Genomic DNA, 19,147 nt, shown 5'->3' with positions numbered 1-19,147 from the left:
TCAAGTGGTCTCGTACCCCCATAACATTTGATAAGTCAGATCACCCTGCTCACGTTGCTACCCCTGGTCGACAAGCTTTGGTGGTGGACCCAGTTGTGGGAAGCGTTTGTGTTCGCAAGGTTTTGATGGATGGAGGAAGTGGGTTGAACATTCTGTATGCAGATACCCTCAAGGGGATGGGCATTCCAATGTCCCTACACAGCGAGAGCAATATGCAGTACCATGGAGTCATCGTGGGAAAAAGGCCAGGTCACTCGACCAGATTGCGTTGGATGTGTCATTCGGCACTGGCAAGAACTTTCGCAAGGAGAACTTAACATTTGAAGTTGTTGACTTCCAGAGTGCATATCATGCCATCCTTAGTCGTCCCGCTTATGCCCGTTTCATGGCCTGCCCATGTTACGTGTATCTCAAGATGAAGATACCTGGACCCAAGGGTGTGATCACAGTCACAGGGAATCGATAGAGAGCTGAGGAGTGCTTACAACAAGGCTACAAGATTGTCAATCAACAAATGGCTGTGGTTGAGCTGGAAGAGTACGTGAAGTACTCAGATCTCGCCGATCTGAAGCGTCTCAAGAAGCCTGCTTCGGAGTCTTCTTTTTAGTCGGCAGGTGAAGTGAAAAAACTAAGCATCCACCCAACAGACCCTAATGCTGCCCCGACCAACATCTGGACGACACTTGATAGCAAACAGGAAGCCAAGATCATCCAGTTCCTTCGTGAGAACTGGGACATATTTGCATGGAAGCCTTCTGACATGCCGGTTGTACCTAGGGAACTAGCTGAGCACCGAGTGAGAGTTCATGCAAAAGCAAATCCCGTCAAAGAGCACTTGCGTCGGTCGGCAGCAGAGAAACGTGTGGGGACCCCGACTTATGAGTCGAGATCGCCGAATGAATGTGCTCAGTGATCCCAGAGATCAATGCTCACCGAACACACATATGCTGAATATTAAGAGTCTTACATCCAACATACCGAAATAATATAACACATGACCGACAAGGTCAAGTTCACATAGGCAGGGCCTACAAGGCCAACTAACACCGATACATCTAATAGCGGAAATCTTGGGGCTAAGTGGGTGCCCATGCCATCAGCCTACACCAATAGGTATTCTAACAGGGAAGCGTCCTAGTTCACAGGTTCGTCTCCGATGACGCACTGTTCTCGAGACTCTGGTCCTTCCATGTCTGGTCAATAACATAACCAGTGGTAAGCTAGTGAGTACTTTGAATGTACTCGCAAATAACCCATGATATGGATAATGCATTTGGTATGATAACATGTAATATGCAATACTGGTGGAGTGCAGCTTAACAGTTAAATAAACATGATCATAGGTGGATATGTAGCTTGGGCTAGATGGTATTTAGAAGAACAAGTTACATATATCAATATATCTGCTATGGGCTGAACACTCTGGTTCCACCCGATATGCCAAGTCACCAAGCTTGGTCATATCAACTCTTTCCGGTAACACCATAATTTCTCTCTCACACACACACAATTGGTTTATACGGAAACAACCGGACGTAGTTTAAGCAGGATTACCCAACTGTCCTTGACCATGCACAGAGCTATTTGAATAGTTTTACACTCTGCAGAGGTTGTATGCTGTACCCACAAGATCCGGGAAACTTCCGTGTCATCGACGACTCGCGGTATATAACAGACCCGAGGTAAGTACCCGATCAATGCCTTTCCCCTGATGATAGTAGCCAAAGAGATCTACTCAATTGGTACCCAGCCAACATGATGTACGTCTTACGAGCACCGATTGTGGACAGTATCATCCATAAGGGGACCAACGGCGTGGCCGAAACACATAAAAAACGGCATAGTCGACCTACCAGGTACGACCCCATCATGAGAGTGACCACATATCACTCCCTCCACTAGTAAAGTGGATCTTTTCTAGCACCGACCAGAGTAATCAACAAAGCCCCGTCCCATAAAGGGGTATCATGGCCGTACATGTAAGGTTGGGACGGTCGACACATCATAAATCTAATCCCATTTCTGAAACCACTCACACCAAATATACCCGGTGCACCACTTCTTCACAAGCGGCCACCTTAACTCATCATCACCCTCGGGCATTAGTGGCACCCGACGGGTTTTTCATAAACCTTTGTTATTCACCATCATCATGCTCATGCTTCTACTATGCTTAGCTCTACTTGTCAACATGATATTAGCATGATCCTCATAGGTAGTAGGATCATGCTGAAAGGCAAGTGCTCCGGAGGAGCCATCGGAAACATCGTATCGATGATTTATCGAATATTCATGATCATATGCAACAGGAATAATTGCTCTACTAGGATGCAATATAATATTTTCTGAAACATGATCAAAGGGCTACTTGCCTTGATCAGCTAAGTATCCGGGGTCTTCGAGGTATTCAAGTCCAACTCCTTCGTAAAACGTGGTATCTATCCTCGTAGTAAATAATAAAATAATAATTAGCTCACTAAAAAGGAGAGCACAAAATCACTTTAAAAATGTTAATCTATTCTGATAAATCTATATTATCATTTTGAAAATATTTGTCTCTGGTTTGGTGAAAGGATTTATTTGAAAAATCATTTGAAGAGAAGATGAAATATTCAAAATAGCCTTTTTATTTATTGTTATATGGAAAACTTGTCTCAAAAATTTGTGCAAAGGCTCTATGAAATTCTAGTCATTTTTAGAAGAATTCTCGTGGAAAAATAATTAAATTATACTTGATAACAAAGTTTACAAAAAACATTTAAAACTGGATTAAACAGAAAAAGAAAAAGGGCGATGACTCAGGCCTAGCTCGGCCTGAGGCTTGGGCCGGCCGAGGTAGGCAGGCAGCCAGCCAGCCTAGGCGCACGCGCGACCAGGTTCAAACCTGATGCGCGGGCCCGTGTGGTCAGCGGCAGAGAGGAGAGAGGGGAAGAGGGAAGAGCCACCGATAGGTGTGCCCCACCTATTGGGGTCGTCTTCCACCTGTGTACAGAGGGGAGGGATGGCACGCCGATGGTGCGACTGATGCCCTTGAGCCCTGCTGATGGCAGAAATGGAACCAACGCACCTTCGCCGACCTGCTGGTGGTCGAGGGGTCGACGAGGAGGCCCCGGTTCACTGGCAACGAGGTTGCTGCGGCGGAGCCGATTCGGGAGGTTGCAGAACTAGGTGCTACGGGCAGGGATAAGCTCAGGGAGGTGATGGAGAAGCTCCCTAAGGCTGCTAGGGTCACAGAGAAGGAGAGAGGAGCGTCGGAGCTGGCCCGTAACCCGAGATCGATGGAGCTTTGAAGCGGTGGGGCCTCGGTCAATCTCGAGCATAGGAGCTCGCTGTGCTCAAATGGACTGGCTAGGGGTGGAATTTGGGCTCAGGAGGAGTGGGATGAGGGTGCTGGAGCGAGGGGGAAGGCCTATTTATAGTCCCTCGATGGTGCACTAAGCCAGAGGCGCCGGTGGTTTCACCGCAGCTCGCAGGAGGGGTAGTGAAGGCTCGGGGTCGAAACCACAGTATTGCGGACGTGGTTTGGGACCCTGAGATTCATTGATAGGGAGAGAGAGCGAGGAGGAGCGTGCATGCGTGGGCACGGTCTTTTGGCCGAATCTGGTGCGCGCAGGCATGCGTCACTCCGGTCAACAGAGCAAGGGAGGAGGGGCCCTGAGGATGTCCCGATACTGAGGGGTTATCGGGGACACGAATGGGCAACGAGGGAAGGCTTGAACCGGCCGGGGCTGCGCACCTTTGCTTTGGGTGCGCCCTGTAGTGTGCCAAGAGCGCAATTTTGGCATGCCACGGCATGCTGGCGTGCTCTGGGCGCCTTGGCCGTGTCTGGTGTGTCCTGGGGTTGGGTCTGAAGATACTTAGCCGTTTGAGAGCCGAGGGACTCTCTCCTGGCCATGGGAAGTGATTAAAGGAGTGATACCAGCTTTGAACCAGAACTTAGAATGGGGTTTTTGGCTCTTCTATTTGGATTCAAGGAGGGGCCACTCTCGTGTAGTTGGGGAGTGGTGCTGGCTGCTTAGTCAAAGAGTTTGGAGGAAAGTGTATGGGTGTGGAGTGAGGTAGGAGATGATTTACTAATCTGGCAAAAGGTGTTCGACAGGTGTTTGGGGTAGCTACACTTTTCCACTGGTTTAAGTTTGGTGCAAAGATAGGATGCTCCACCAAATTTGAGCTTCATTTGACAAGTTTGGCAATGCAAACTTCAAGTCACCCCCAAATGGGCAGATATGTCCCTTCCAAAGGGAATGTGGGTAGATTACCCCTGCAAATCTCATTTTTGGTAGAGGCTCCTCATTTGAGGTGTTGAACACTCCTGCAAAGTTTCAAGTCATTTGGATACACTTTGCAATGTAGATACGTTTCAACTAGATTCTGGAGAGAGAGTGTTTTAGGATTATTATGTCAACCAAACCACCTTGGAATGAGGTGAAACTTGGTGTCGCCACCAAATATAGCTTGGGAAGGTTGCTGGAATTTTCTAGGATTTTATTGCAAATACTTCCTTTCGAAATATTTCAAAAGGTCAAAACAGACAGAATTCGTTTTCAAGGATTTTCTCAAATATTTTGAATATAAATAGGGGTTTAAAATCTTATGTATGGAAAGTATATGTCCTGTGGGTATCTCCAAATTTTCTCAGAATTTTCTAAGGCAGGAAAGTAATTTTCATACAGAAATACCATTTCTGGCCTTAGAAATAGACATGCATAAAATAGGAAGATAATTTGTAAAATAATTATTTTATGAATTTGGAGAGTTAAATAGTTATAAAACCAGATTACCATCTTTGGGTAAGGGAACTCCCTTGTCATCGGGGACTTGGAGTGCAACCCAAAGCAAGGTTTGAAATAGTCAAAAAAGGAAAAAAGAATCTTTGGGAATAATCGTGTTTTGAAAATATGGTTTTTGAATCCACTCATTCAAGCATACAAACATACAATGACAATCATGACACTCACAACATTGGTTTATGTTTTTTTAATAAACAGATATTTTGAAACTATAGTTGAAGTGAGGTAAAAACAGGGTGTGGCAAAACGGAAAGCAATCGGCGAAGAGGTGGCTCGTCTCTTGGAGGCAAAGTTCATACACAAAGTTTACCACTCTGAGTGGCTCGCAAACATCGTCATGGTCCCCAAGAAGGACACGTCTCTTGGCATGTTTATCGAATTTAAACATATCAATCAGGTCTGCCCGAAAGATCATTTTCCGCTCCCCCGCATCGATCGGATCATTGACTCGACTATGGGATGCGAGCATTTATCTTTTCTTGATGCATACTCAGGTTACCATCAGATCCGTCTGTTTGATCCAGATGAAATAAAAATGGCCTTCATCACCCCTTTCGGGTGTTTCTGCTATATCACCATGTCTTTTTGGTTTAAAAAATGCTGGCGCGACTTTCATGCGTACGATTCAGAAATGCGTGCTTGATCAAATGAGTCGAAATGTCGAGGCCTATATGGATGATATCGTAGTTAAGTCTCGCATAGGTTCCGACCTGCTGACTTACTTGGCAGAAACATTCGCCAATCTGAGAAAATATGATATCAAGTTGAATCCGGCTAAGTGCACTTTTGGAGTTCTTGGTGGCAAGTTCCTCGGTTTCCTTGTTTTCGAACGGGGATCGACGTCAACCCTGAGAAGATTGGTGCCATCGTCTGAATGAAAAGCCCTGAGCGTCTGCATGATGTCGAGAGGCTCACAGGCTGCCTGGCGGCGTTGAGTAGATTTATTTCTCGCCTCGGCGAGAAGGCATTGACTTTTTACCGACTCATGAAGAAGTCTGATGTGTTCAAGTGGACTCCCGAGGCAGAAGCAGCGTTTGTCAAGCTAAAAGCCCTTCCTTCCAGTGAACCGGTGCTTGCTGCTCCTCACAGCAAAGAACCCCTGCTCCTATACATCGCAGCTACAAATCAAGTCTTCAACACAGTTTTAATTTCGAGTGAGAAGAAGATAGCAAGGCTTACAAAGTCCAACGTCCAGTCTACTATATTTCTGAAGTGCTGACCGCTTCGAAGCAAAGGTACCCTCATGATCAGAAGGTCCTCTATGGCATATATTTATCAGCGAAGAAGGTGGCACACTACTTTCAAGATCATTTAGTCTCAATTGTCAGTGATGCTTCGTTGTTTGAGATCCTCAACAACCGACACGCGGCTGGTCGAGTGGCCAAATGGGCCATCGAACTACTATACTTTGATATCAAATTTCAGGGAAAGAAGGCAACCAAGTCTCAATCGAGTGGGTAGAACAGCAACAACCGACTCAAATTCACTCGACACACTAGACCATGTTCTTTGATGGCTCTAAAATGTTGAATGGGTCTATTGTCGGCGTGGTCTTGGTGTCTCCAAAGGGCAACAAGCTCAGCTATTCCTCCAGATTCACTTTGATTCCTCCAATAATGAAGCTGAACAGGAGGCCCTCCTTTACGGGTTACGTATGGCCATCTCACTCGGCGTTCGACGCCTGATGGTATACGGTGATTCAGATTTGGTGGTAAATCAAGTGATGAAGGAATGGGATGTCAGGAACCCTGCCATGACTGGGTACTGCAACGTAGTGAGAAATCTTGAGAATAAGTTTGAAGGTTTGGAACTCCATTATATTCCCGGTCCGAAGAATCAAGCAGCTGACGACCTAGCCAAGATTGGTTCCACTAGGAAGCCTGTACATAGCAACGTGTTTCTGGAACACTTACATTCTCCTTCAGTGTGAGAATATCCCTTCACTTAAGAGCCCCCGCAAGCGATAATATCTTCCAATCCGACTGAAGTTGATGTCCCAGCAGTCATTTATATGGTCTTGGAGATTCTGGTGATTACGCCCGATTGGACGGTGCCATATGTTGCATAAATACTAAGGCAAGAACTCCCAATAAATGAGGTTAAAGCTCTACAGATTGTCGCTAGATCCAAGGCGTTTACTCTAATGAATGGACAACTTTAAAGATAAAGTGTTACTTGCATAGCTGAGAGGTGCATCTCTCCCAAGGAAGGTCGATTGATTCTGGAGGAAATTCACTCGGGGACCTGTGGTCATCATGCGTCCTCTCAGAAAATTGTTGCCAAAGCATACCGAGCTGGTTTTTTCTGGCCGCGCGCTAATGAAATGGTTAAGGAAATCGTGGATCACTCCAAAGGATGCCAGTTTTACTCAAACTTGTCCCATAAGCTCGCGTCTGCCCTAAAGGTTATTCCTTTGTCTGGCCATTTGCTGTGTGGGGTTTGGATATGGTTTGTCCTCTTCGAATCGCCCAAAGTGGATTCACACATTTGCTTGTAGCAGTTGAGAAGTTCACCAAGTGGATTGAAGCTAAACCGATAAAAAACTAGATTCATGCATTGTCATCACAGACAATGGTTCCAACTTCGACTCGAAAGAATTCAGACAATGGTTCCAACTTCAACTCGGAAGAATTCAGATACTTTTTCTTCGCCCGAGGAACTCGGGTGGATTACGCGTCCGTCGCGCACCCCCAAACTAATGGATTTCTCCTTAGCCTCATCGAGTGCTTTGTCCTTATCTTTGAGAGCCTGCTTCAAGAGGTTCAGATCATTTGTGGCCACCTCAGATTCCAGTAGAAGTTGGTTCTTCTTGTTTTCCAAGTTGATGAACTTGGCCCCAAGCTCATAAGATTTTTGAAATCATCAATAAGTAGTTCAGTCGACACTAATATTTCTCCACTCCCGAGTGGAGGAGAGCAATTCAGTCGACTAGATGGCGGTCCGCCGCCCCACCCCACACCCCTGCCAAGTATCATATCATGGTTGATGGAAATGATATCCATGAAACCTGCAAGATAAATCATGCTGGTTCGGACCCTTTCGTCCGTACGACAAAAGATTAGTGGTGGAGGCATTAAGGAAAAACATTCACCCGATGGACCGAGTGATAAAAGTACTACAGGTATGAAAAAGGACACTGAGTCCAAGTTCTTAAGACTACTGCCCATTGTACACGATCGATAGCAATCTTGGGGACTACACCCAGTGGGTGCACTCAACGTGCCCCCACTGGATACGACACCACTCGACCAGGTCCGGCATGTCCGAATCAAAAAAAGAGAAAGTAAATATCTAACTGTTCCAATCAGACCCTCGCCGACGCAAGCACTCAACGTCGGTGTCGAGAACTACACACGATGGTTGCACTCAGCGTGCCCCCGCTGGACTTATTAACACTCGTGCAGGTCTGCCCTGTCGAGTGTCAACGACTATCCAAAACCAATGAAAGACCCCTGTCGATGTCACCATCATTCGACAGCGGTCTCGGGGACTACACCAAGTGGGTGCACTCAGCGTGCCCCCACTGGACATGAAACAAGCAAGTATGCACCAAAAGAAAACATCCAGTGGGTGTAGAGTCAAGACGGAGAAAATTCAATCGGAAATGAACTTACAATCCCATTTACTCGGGCATTAGCATGAAGCACCGAGATCTCATCCTACGCCAACTTGCTGGCCTCATACGCCTCCTTGGTTTGCAACATCATCTGCTCGGCCTGGATCATGGCCTCCTTACTGGCTGCAGTGTAGTCTTCTGGAAGGCGGTGCAGAGAGAATGCATGCTTTGGAGGAGTCGGCACTACAGCCGACGTCACAGGAGTTACCGGAAGTTGTTCAATCGATGCTGGATTCACAATGGTTGAACTCGTCGGATGATCATTCGACAGCGGGATCTCAAGCCCAGTTTTCGCTCGGGACGCATCTCCAAGTTTTGAAGGCAATTCAACAGCCGATCGATACAGTGCATCATCGTCTTCCAAGTGGATGACGTTTGTCGCTGTCAATCGACAATGTTAGTTTATCCAATCAATGAATTTTATCCAAAAAACAGAATAGAGTGAAGATTTGTCATACCTCGTTGGGAGGTGACCACGTGTGTAGCGTCCACTTCCATGTGATCCTCTTCATCTCTAGGAGGCGATGTCACCGAGGTAGGAGCTCTGACAAGCAAATTCCACTCGTACGTCAAAGGCATGATATTCCACAACAACAAAAGAAAGGAAGTAAACACTCACGCTGAAGCGACTGGCACAACGATCCTCATTCGGGGCAAAGCCTTTCGAGGTTTGGGAGCGTCGAGTTTGGGCTATTTCACATCTTTCTCTGTCGACTCAGTTGTTGCAGCCCAATCACGCTCCATATTTCTCGTGCTTGACACTAGGGGCTTGCTTGGGGTAGCCGTCGAGTCTTGGCGATGCTTGGACCGAGACTCGTTACATGGAGGAGACTGAATCTCTTCTTCACTCTCGTCTGAGCCGTCTTTGGAGTCCTCGCTGTCCTCGGCATAATCACTCTCTGTGTTGTCGCCTTCAATCTCTTCACCAACGTCAAGTTGCTCTCCGTTCGGAACTGGCGTATATATATTTGTCGACTCCTACAAGATATAAAAACAACAAAGTCAGTCGACCGTAGATTCAATCAGTGGACAAAGATATGAAAGTATTCGGCAAGGATATAACTGACCACGTTCGACGACTTATTCTCAGCAGAGAAGGGCAAGACAAGTTTGGCTCCCACCGGATTATCGCAGGCCCAAGTGATGCTTCTGAGCCACTGCGCCACGGTTTCTTCGGAGACGTCCTCTGGGTGTGACCGAGTGGAGTCCTCGGGACCTGAATAATGCCACATGGCGTGGTCTCTTCCTTGAAGAGGTCGGATATGCCGATTGAGAAATGTCTCAAGTAGGTCCATCCCAGCCACCCTGCCACGGATCAGGTCGACTAACGCATTCACCAGAATTCCTACCTAGACCTTCTCCCCCTCTCACACAGTCAACATTCTGGGAGCAATGGGTCGCTCCAAAGTGAAGGGGGAAGACCAGTCGACATATTTGGGGCTGCAACGTCTTTGCAATAAAACCAAGTCGATTGCCAGCCTCGGACGGATTCAGGTAGATCATTTGCGGAAACGCACTCTTACTCCTCTTCTAGATCCACAAGCCACCACACAGTTGGATGACATTGGTTCTACTATCCCTAGGATTAGCTTTCTTTACCGACTGAAAACGTAAAGTGAAGATATGTTTGAACAGTCTCCAATGAGGAGAACAACCCAAGAAACATTCGCACAATGTTATGAACGCGGCAAGGTGTGTAATAGCATTTGGAGGAAGGTGGTGGAGGTAAGCACCGAAAAAGTTTAAGAATCCGCGAATGAATGTGTGAGGAGGCAAAGAAAAACCTCGCTCGATGTGGGTCATGAGGAGGACTCTCTCACCTTCGCGCGGCTCCGGCTCGACTTCCCCCTCCGGCAGCCTCAATGATTCGGCGTCTATCCGCCCTCGTTGACAAGGTTCAGGACGTCCACCTCCTTGACGGTCAATGAGAGGAAATCCCCCTGGATCCATCCCGATGGCACCTGAGATTCAGCGCTCGACGACTTCTTGGCATTACCTCCTTTGTTGGCCCACTCAAGCTTCCGTGTCTTCCCCTTCATCGTCTCAACGGTGGTGGTGGAGACGGATCTAAGCGGTGCTCATGAGACAGAGGTGATGGAGAAAAAGAGGGGAATTGAGGAGGAGCGCTGTTCCAACCCTAGCGCCGGCCTATCTTATAGTCGTCCGTGTGAGTCGCTGACCTATGGACCCATCAGATCTCTATATATCCTGATAACAAAGGAAGCATGATACGTGGCGATAAGGACGGTGCGGTAATCGAGTTGTCGTGCTCCCATTTGCCCTAGTCATTGCATCATCATAGCGTGATGCGCGCTTACCAAAATTTTGAATCCCATGAAATCTAGACCTGACGGAACAACCCATCACATCAAATGATCTTGTTGATCACTTGGACCAATTTTCATTTTCAAATTCACTTGGATGCATTTCAGGATAGAATCGATCACGGTGAACGGCAAAGACTTCAATCGATGCACACTTCTACCAAGCCTTGATATGCATTGGAAGTTTGCGTGTCTTATCATAATCTGCATCGAACCCTTTCCTACTCGAACCCCGATCCATTCGGGGGCTAATGATGGGGATATGTACCTAGGGTAGGGTCATAGGCCAGACCTACATGTCTTACCAAGGACACAGCATTAAAGACTTAAAGATTTAGAGGAAGGCTCCGACTGACTCGCCTTGGTGCATGGGTTACTCGGTAGAACATCTACTTGGAGACTTTATCCCTCCACTCGACGGAAGACTTTCACTCGGAAGAACTAGAAGCCAGTAGACCGCACAAGTTCAGAAGCCACTCCAGGGAGGCCAACGAGCGGGCATTCGACTGGTCGTCATAAGTAACAATTATTACGTACGTTATGAGTAACATATGCCTTTATCTCTATTAACCGAATCCTTGGTTGCCTGGCCTTGATGAGGGTTAGCGCACCCTCTATAAGCCACCCCTCCCCTCTGACACAAGGATTCGCACCCCCTGTAACACACACATTCCACCCGACAAGAGCTCCACAACACTGAGACGTAGGGCTATTACCTCCACGAGAGGGGTGTGAACTCATACATCGTGTGTACAAACTTGTCATAGCTAGGACTCTGCCCTCTCCTTACATATCCCTCACCTCTACTGTCAGGCTCGTTCCCACGGCACCCCCTTTGGTAGAGATTTTTAGAATCTTTAATATATCTCCCCCTTGGCATTAATTTCCAAGATAGGTCAAAGGCAAGAGTTCGTTTTGATTAAGGGATCCTAGATTCTTATTCTTCATAAAGATTCACTGATTCTTCTTCTTGATAAGGGTTCCCTGATTCCGCCCCCTTGCATTTAGATAAGGGTTCCTTGAAATCCCTCCCCCTCTCCGTATGGATATTAATGGTTCCTTGAAATCCCCCCCCCTTTTGTATGGATAAGGGTTCCTTGAAGTTTCTCCCCCTTTAATAGAATGGATCACTAGAATATGACCCCCTTTGACATAAGTCGAATAAAATCACTCATAACGTAGGAAGCATTAATTTGAAGTCTCTGAGGCAAAGTAGTTCCATAGAACCAAGAATATCTACTCCTAAAAGAGGAGTTGGTACATCGCCCGTCTTGTACCAATTCCCAATCATCGATTGCTTCAGCCCTCCCACTGATTGTTATTTCTTTCCACATACTTTCCCACCTATTTTTTTACCAAACCGTAACGAAGCTAGAGAAAATAAATAACCAACGCCTTGACATTCCTAATCTACTCCAGCACCTCTCTCTTTTTATCTATCTCTCTCGCCCTTATAGGGTTTCTCCCACTATGACTTCTCCTTCCTCACCGCCGCTGGTTTCGTTCGCTCAATCAATATCCATATTCACGAGGCTAACCGGGGCGGGGCGCCCATAGAAGAGTTATCAAGAGGCGAGAGAAGTGGAGAACTGGCGAGGCACTTGTCAAACCGTTGTCGAACCGTTGGACGACGCGCTCCGTGGTCTTGCCATTGAGCCACCACAACCGCTTCTACCCGTCGACAAAAAGGTTTTGCGGGGTCCGCACCAGATGCAACAGTGTGTCGTTATCATCCCCTGGGTAGGCTCTGCGTCGGGCTGGGGCAATAGTTTAGCACCCTTACTTCTTGTTATACTCAAGGTGGATAGGTCAAGCGACATCCCTCCTCCATGCCTCAAGGATTCCCTTCCGCATGTTGTAGCAATCATGGAAGGAGGCCGCCACCAGGTCCCAACTCCAAGCCTATTGACTGCGCCCATCTCCATCTATTCTCTCTCCCCACCTCTGTCCATCCGCATCCCTCTCCGAGGAGACCATGGACGGCGGTGTCGGTATCAAATATGATTTTTTCAAATCTGGGTGTGGTTTGGTTTGATCAGATTCACTTCCATGGGTTTGTCTAGGAGGCATAGAAGGCATCGTCCAGAAGGGTAAGCATTGGAGGTATTTCTGGTTTCATCCAACTTAGTTTCATGGAATAGTGGATAAAATTATGAAGAACAATTAAACAAAGCAACGAAAAATACATGGATTTGAAATTAGATAATTATGTAGCGTATAACCAAAATTATATAAAACTATGAATTCAGTTTATTGTGCACACTTGGCAACCCTATGTTTTTTCATTATAGTTGGTCAAATCATAGGATTTTTGATCTGACTAATTAAATCTTGCATACTCCCTCAAATCTAGCTATCCTACTGGTCCTTGCCATATCATTGTATATTGTATGTTGGAACTAAAGATATGTAGCTGAACATAGAGCATGGATCCTCTTATTCTTTATTATCCATCAAATTTACTTACACGAAGTGTAGGATTTTACTTGGCTTTTTAATAATTAAGGTAAGATTCTCGAGTTAATCCATTTATATACTTGCAATATTTAACCTGAATGAAATCAAATAGAAGGGAGATGGAATTATGAACCTTTAGACCAATTTGGAACAACATTTGGTTTGCTGTCGTACCTAAGAAGATCAAAGTTTTCACTTGGATGGTTTATATGGACAACCTTGTGATAAAAATAAATAAATGGATGTTGGAGAAAGAGATAGCATACTGCATACGTCAAATTGGTGGTAATGCCCAGGAAACGAGTTTCCATGTTACTGTACAGTTCCCAAATTCTAAAGCCCTCATAAATTGCCTTAGAGGATATATCAGATTGGGGTTTTACAAGTGAATATCTTTTGTGGTGTACTGGACCAGCTTGGTTACATTTTTAGCCAGATTTGGAAAAAGAGAAGAGGCTTTGTCATTCTTACACAGTGGAGATATTCGCATCTCTAAAACAACATCATCAATGGGCAATGGTAAAAGTTCTATTCAAGGCTCGATTAAGTTCGTGGTTAATTATGTGAGGATGATAACTAGGGAAATACAAAAGGATGATCTCAACCGAAAAGGAATGCAAATCATTGCAGGCACATATTTTTGTAATACCTGGCTAAAAAGGACAAAATCTCTATAGCTAATACTTACTGGAACCTTCCTGATGAAAGTATGATTAAGGTGAACACTTATGCATTTTTATTCCCAATACTGGGTTTTCTACTACGTGTATATATATTGAATATATGCAACATCGTGGAGGTAGTGGAAGCTAAAACTTTCTTCAAGGGTCTAGAATGCAGCCTCACCCACAATTGTAGAAATATTTCATGGAAGCTGATTGCCGAGGAGACATCAGTCCTATCAAGTCTAACCATCAAGATTTGTCAACCTCATATATGATACTTTCCTAGTCTAAGATGATCAAGAGTATGTATGTGTCGAGTGTTTGCGTAGCTCATGAACTTGCTTGCGTGGCTAGCGTGTCAGATATTGTTGAAATCTTGGTGGGCAGTGTCCAAGATAGTGTGTATGTTGTGTAGCCAAAAGAATTTGTAAAGTTATCCAGTATTTATAAATAAGCATAGGTTCCTACAAAACATGTATAGGTAGGTAACATCTTATTTACACTTAAATACTCATCTAGGGAGTATTTGAAGAGACTTTGAACTTGTTTTATGATGCTAATTATTAGGTGGTAATTGATGTACTTGGAAAAGGCATACACCTATTGTTATTTGGGAGGTGAGAAACTACTTTTCTTTCCATTCATGGTGCAAGATGAATCTTAGAACTCCCAATAGAGTGAAAATATGTGAGAGCAGTTGTGTTGCTTGCCATGTTTTACCATAAAGATTGAACACTTTCATCATATGTAGGTCAAATAATCACTTTATTAGAGGGTCATTTTCCAGACAAGCTATGCCTTCTATGTGTTAGCTATTGCATTCTTATCGTTAACACATGAAATGCGATATTATTTAGTTTTATTTGATATTTATATTTGAATTGTATAGCCAACATAGAGTTGGCGTGAACAAAGCTGGCACAGAAGAGCCCAGATGACCATGTGGGCAGAAGATGAACTTGACGTTAGTTGGAAACTGGTGGATGGAAGAAGATGGTGGCGATAGTGACGCGATACTCAAAACAAGCATGCAATTGGCACCCATTGCGATAAGTGGCCAATATAATTTTTTCAGGGAGCAAGTCTATTTTTCAAGGAAGCTGCGATGAGCTCGAGGCCGAATCTGGTGATGGCTCTATGTGTTGTGAGCAGTGGCGTCGCAGCTCGAGGGTGGGGGTAATTAGGTTGATAGGGGAGGTGTGCAGGGGTGGCGTCCAAATAGGTGGTGGTTCTGGTTGGGGGGCTTAGAGGGATGGCCTTGAGTGGTAGCCCACACAACAATGGTGGGGGATGTCGTGGGAGCGACGCCGGCCATGGGTGGTGGACGACGACAGCTAGATTGGGTCAGGTGGTGTCGTAGGAGGAAGAAAATAAATAGTTGAAACATTATTATCTTATGCTATCAGTATTGTTAGCAATTGCAGGTCTTTTCATTATTGGGCACGATGCAACTTATTATACGATTGTATGATTTTTTATGATAGGTTCTCGAGACATTTGTGTGAATTGGTCACTGGTTTTGAAAAGTGTAGGTTATATATGTTTCCATAAGTTGGATTCGAAGATTGGTACAATAAATTAAGATTTATTTTTATTTTATATAAATGGCCAGCAAATCTTGAATTCTGTCAAGGTAGGATAAATTTGTGATGTTACGTTCTTGTAAAATGTTGTAACTTTCTAATAAATAATACCCCAACATGCATTAATCAAATTTACAAAGCTCGCGTCTCATCAAATCATGTGAGCTATCACATTTATATTCGTGCTATAAGTTACACATGTTTTACACATATTAAGTTGATCATATTATTCATAATGAATTTTTAGTTAAATAACATTCATGCTCAAGTGTAATTAGCTTGGTAATTATCTGAATATTTTTACTAACTTACTAAATTTTCCCTTACACTTCAGTATTGTTTTAAGGTCCATTTTTACTATTGTATAATGTATTTATCGGTGATGATAGAGTTTTTCCCATTGTCTGGTTACTATGATGGACTTAAAAATTACGCATCTATGTAATGTCGTTTAATCATTGTGGGAGATTGAAAGTTAGGGGTGAAATATTTTGTGATAATTCTTCTTAAACCCGAGCATAGCTTTGTGGATATTGAAGTTCCAACCTTATTAGTAGTTCCAATGAAGTGACCATGCTATGTAAATTCAAAGGAGTTACTACCTAATAATTCTCTCTTTCTATTCCAGCTACCAGAGAGGTTGAAAGAATGCTAAAGGGATATAACCTAAACCTCGGGGGAAGTGAGCGACCATTCATCTTATCAATGTATTTTTTCTTGGTTGCATTTGTTTTGGCAGACCTAAAATAATCACAGTTACTCACTTGATTTTTGTAGACTATACCTATACATAATGTGGTAGATACTACAATAGAATGTAAGACTAAGTTATATTCCCTTCCGGGGTGTGTGTCACACAGATAGAGTAGCAATGTTGCAATTGGACATGTGTTGTCGAAGCATTACCAGCTGTTGGTATTCAAATACTAAATTATGATTTCTACTGCAAATATTTAAGCTAATGCTTACTTATCATATTTTTAAACTCAAAAACTTCAAACTTTTCCATTGGAATTTTTCCATCCATAATGGACCATTACGAAGAGAGGGAATTTTTCTATCTCTTTTGCACATGAAGCGTCTATAATGTTGTTATGTTTTTATGTGTATGGGATACTAAAAGGTCCATAATTGTTGGTAATATTGTTGCACAATATTTTGCAATTTCCTACATCATTGCCAAGTTTTTTTTTCCTCACTCCATGTTTATCCAGAAATCACTCGATTAAATGTATTACACTCTAAAAAATCAAGTCCAAATTTTATTTTATCCTATATGATGACATGTTTGATTTGTAGGGCATGGAGAGTGCTCGTGGAAATTCATCAGTTAGCTGGTGACATGTTTGATTTGGGGTGCTCATGTTGCATGAAAAAACAAGAAACGTGTTTGATTTGCAGGGTGATGCTGCACTAATTCAGTAATTCTTTAGTTTATTGTATTTCCAATCCAATAGAACTAAGTTGGAGGTGAAGTTTTTGCTAGTTTTGTTTTTGTAGGCAAAGTTCTTAATTATAATTATCAATGCGTTTGTTTTTCTTAAGGGTGCAATGACATGCAAAGCGAGGGAAATCGAAGCCAAAACACCAAGGACGGCTAGGAGTATGCCATTTTTTCTATGACACGTTAGTGATTTTTCCCTTTTTGTATTTTCTACTTTGCTAGGTACAGTAGTTTGTATGAAATGATTTGTTAATGGCAGGGGGAATGTGGGGACCCCCATTCATAAGACGTGTTCAACGAATGCACGTGTACAGTGATCCCATAGATCAATTGTCGTACCATGTGTTTGTACAACTTTGTCACATTCTGTTTTGCAAAATTTGGAACCAGTTAACACTTTTTGAGTGATTGTGATGACTAATTTGGTTACTACATGCTTGTGTTTTAATTTACCAAAACTACTTTCTTTCTAAAAACTCCTATACTTGGCCCCATACCCTTGCCCAATAAACATGCCATGTGTATAGGATGAGAAACTATTCTTGATAAAATATTATTTCAACAAAAGGCATTTATTTATTTTTAAGACTTCAAAACCCCTGAACTGGGATTTGCACTACAATCCCTTAATTTAGGAGGAATGTTTTACCCCAAAGGTTTTTCTTGGATTCTTTTATTAAAATAAATTATCAAAACCACAAAATAATTATTTTAAAAGTTATTTTCCTATTTTATTTAAACACGCTTTTCTGAGGCCAGAAATGGTATTTCATAGGGAAAATTTATTTTCCTACCTTAAAAATATTTGAGAAAATTTAGGGAAACTCATAGGACATATATTTTCCATATATGTGAGTTCAACACATGGTCATGTTCAAAATAATGGGCAAAACCCCTTAAAACCCTTTTTGCCTATTCTAAGATTTTGAAATATTTACGAACAAAATATTCTCAATAAATCTCAGGAAAATTCCAGCATTTCCCACATGTTATATGAGGTGAACCTGCAATGTTTCATCCCCATCCAAGTTGATTTGCTTCACCCAATAAACTCAAAACCATTCCTCTCCGGAACCAAGTTGGAACAACTCTACATTGCCAAGTTTGCTCTATTGTTCTCAAACATTGGAGGACTGATCCAACCCCCAAACAAAGATGCCACACCAATTTTTGCTTTTGTGGGAGTTGGTTTACTCACCTTGGTGAACATAAATTTGATTCGGCGCATTTCTAGGGTTTTCCATGTCTACATTGTCAACCGTGCTCAAATGAGCTCAAACTTGGTGAATCCTACTATTTTTCCACATCATTTAATTGTGTTAATTCTTACTACATTTGGTGAGGTTTGAATTGCTCAAACCACCATCAAACACATTCTAGTGATTTAGTAAACAACTACTTTCACCCCTTCTACTTTCTTCCTTCACTTCAAACTTTTATCACATGTCTGTGGTTTGGCCCCACATCTGGAGCCGAGAGCCCCAACTCTAATTCAACGAGGAGGACAAAATCCTCAATTTCTTTTCCGGTTCATCACTCACAGAGACTGCCTCTCACTTCTTCTTTGATGCCCACTTCTCTCCTCGGCTCCAAAGTATTCCAAGGGCATATCCGAAGGCCCCAAACAATAGTAGACACGATGGGGGCGCGCCGGATGAAGCCAGCATCCCGTGGCATGCCAAAACTGTGCTCTGGACGCGCCACAGCGCACGCCCGCACCAAGGGAGGCCAACCCCAGACATGCCTCTCCCCCACAAGGTGTCTAGCTTTGACTTCCTTGACGACCAGTGCGAGCGTCGCGTCGGGCTAGTCTTCTCTCCCTTTCTCCTGCCCCTACCGACGCCTGCGTGCGCGTGCCCGAAGCGGTCAGGTGTTGTTTTCCATCGCGACGCACAAGGAGCCAGCCCTGCTCCTCCTAAGTACCTCATTCGGACGTAAACCACACCCACGAAGACCACGATCTCCTTCACGAGCCTTCTCTCCTCCTCTAGCCGTTGCCACGACCTCGTCGGCGCACCACCTTTCGGTGAACCGCACCCTGCCTATATAAAGGCCACCCCAGCCTCTCTTTCCCCCTATGGAACCTTTCTCTCACCTCCAATCAACCACCCAATCACCCAACTTGAGCTCCCTAAGCACGAGTTCTCGAGATCGACCGAGGCGCCGCCGCGTCGGGGCTCCATTGATCTTGGGACACACGCCCGCTCCGTCCTCCATTTCACCTCCATCGTGACCGCAATAGTCCCTAGCTTCATCTCCACCTCTTCC

This window comes from Hordeum vulgare, chromosome 1H (assembly GCF_904849725.1).
Source record: "Hordeum vulgare subsp. vulgare chromosome 1H, MorexV3_pseudomolecules_assembly, whole genome shotgun sequence".
Taxonomy (NCBI): Eukaryota; Viridiplantae; Streptophyta; class Magnoliopsida; order Poales; family Poaceae; genus Hordeum; species Hordeum vulgare.
This window is presented reverse-complemented; position numbering follows the sequence as displayed.